A 2,771-nucleotide genomic window follows, 5' to 3' on the forward strand; every position below is an offset into this window, starting at 1 on the left:
TCTTCACTTTAAAAAAAAGTCTTCTTGCACAGGTACTGCACGATAACAACATGTTAAGCTTCGTGCAATGGCCATACTCGATAACGAGGGGGCAGTCATCATCATATCTATATATATCAATAATAATAAGGATTATTATGAAGAAGCATAGCATTACTTTTAATATATATATATATATTTTATCATTATTAATAAATCAGGGCAGCAAAAATTTTTTTAGAAATTTTATTTACCACCAGTGGTCTAGCGAGAATAAAAATTAGTCAATAGACCATATATTATTCATTATAGGCATCTCCGTATTTTAAATAAATTATATATATATATATACATAAACATGCACATACATTTCAAAAGTAAATAGACACCATCATTTTCTGAAAGATTTATTTCTGAAAACAAAAATAACATCACTTGATGCATTTAACTCCTTAATCTTGTAATTTAGTAGACGTGGCAGGTGAAGTTTTTTATGATTTATTCCATTTGGGCATCATAATAAAGAATTGTGTCAGCACAGATAAAATAGCATTGCGACGGCTGTCTACTTTTCAGATGTCTGTAAACGATACATTTATATAAACAGTGTGTTAAATGTCTCATAGGAAATGTCTTCAATGATACGTGTCCTGAAGGTTGTACGTTGCTCACTTCTGTTCTATGATATTTACTTAGATGTATAAATTTTGAAGGTAGTATTGACAAATGAGTGAAAACAGTATTGACAATTGAGTGACTGTGTATCAGATAACCAGTCAATAAACTGTCAGTTTCAGCTGTGTTAGTGACACTCTATACATGGCCAACCTATTGAACTTTTAAATGGCCCATTTCATCTGGCAGGAAATAAGTATCACAACTTAAATTTGTTACTTCTAAACAACAGAAAGAGCTGCGGCATCGTAAAATTATCATGTGGTCAACTGTTCACTTATAGCACCATGTTCAATTTTGTCTTGTGGGAAATATTCTTTAATTTTTTTTTTTTGTTTCGATCATTTGACTGCAGTCATGCTGGAGCACCATCTTGAGGGATTTTAGTCAAACAAATCGACACCAGGATTTAGTTTTTAAGCCTAGTATTCCTTCTATTGGTTTTTTTTTTTGCCAAACTGCTAAGTTACAGGGATGTAAATACACCAATACTGGTTGTCATGCGGTAAGGAGGGGACAGACACAAACACGATGAGCTTCTTTCAGTTTCTGTCTACCAAATCCCGAAGCTACAGTAGAAGACACTTGCCCAAGGTGCCACATAGTGGGACTGAACCTGGAACCATGTGGTTGGGATGCAAGCTTTGTACCACACAGCCATGCCTGTGCTTATGAAAAGAGATTAATATCACTAAACTAAGGTTAACCTTAATACTTTCAAACGACCTGTGGAGATTTATATTTAGCAACATATTTTTTATAGGAAGAAGAGAAAGAAAAAAGATTAAATGTATAAAAGATCAAATTATTGTGGAAACCCCCCCCCACTCCAGATTTGCCTCATCAAAGAAATGAAGAAAAACGAAAAAAGTAGGGAGGAATTAAGCAGCAGAAGATGGGAGAAGGGAGAGAGTAACAAGTTGTGCATCCCAGACCAATTGGTAGCCACACATCACAGATGTGATTGTAAAGATGTTGCCATGGAGAATGGCCAGCAACACTCACTACATCAGTTACCACACCTTGTGGAGCTTAATTCTCAGACAAGCCACAGTGCTAAGGTAAATTGATCTGCTGAAATCTCATCCAAGTGTACTCTTAATTGTTTCAGTCTTTTGACTGTGGCCATGCTGGAGCACTGCCTTTAGTCGAGCAAATCGACCCCAAGACTTATTCTTTGGAAGCCTAGTACTTATTCTATTGGTCTCTTTTGCCGAACCAGTAAGTTACGGGGACATAAACACACCAGCATCGGTTGTCAAGCGATGTTGGGGGGACAAACACATATATATACATATATACGACGGGCTTCTTTCAGTTTCCATCTACCAAATCCACTCACAAGGCTTTGGTCGGCCCGAGGCTATAGTAGAAGACACTTGCCCAAGATGCCACGCGGTGGGACTGAACCCGGGTCCATGTGGTTGGTAAGCAAACTACTTACCACACAGCCACTCCTACCCTACTTTCTTAAAAAAAAACAAACAAAAACAAAGGAACACAGTGGATGATGTAGTTCCAGATATCCACAAAGTTGAGATGGCCAGCTAGCAGAATCATTACCATACTGAACAAAATGCTTAGCAGCATTGAGACCAACCTTACATTCTGAATTCAAATTCTGCAGGGTTAGCTTTACCTTTCATTCTTTAGGGATCAATAAAGTAAGTTCCAGTTGAGTTCTGGGGTTGATGTGATCAACTTATCCTCATCCCCAAAATTTGAGGCCTTGTGCCTATTGTACAGGGTGTCCACAAAGTCTGGGTACATGGAGTAAATAAAATCATAACATAAACAAATATCATCATCATCATCATCGTCGTTTAACGTCCGCTTTCCATGCTAGCATGAGTTGGACGATTTGACTGAGGACTGGTGGACCAGATGGCTACACCAGGCTCCAATCTGATTTGGCAGAGTTTCTACAGCTGGATGCCCTTCCTAACGCCAACCACTCAGAGAGTGTAGTGGGTGCTTTTACGTGTCGCCCGAACGAAGGCCAATCAGGCGGTACTGGCAACGGCCACGCTCAAAATGGTGTATTTTATGTGCCACCCGCACAAGAGCCAGTCCAGGGGCACTGGCAACAATCTCGCTTGAAAATCCTTACACATGTC

The sequence above is a fragment of the Octopus bimaculoides genome, chromosome 8 (assembly GCF_001194135.2).
Source record: "Octopus bimaculoides isolate UCB-OBI-ISO-001 chromosome 8, ASM119413v2, whole genome shotgun sequence".
Taxonomy (NCBI): Eukaryota; Metazoa; Mollusca; class Cephalopoda; order Octopoda; family Octopodidae; genus Octopus; species Octopus bimaculoides.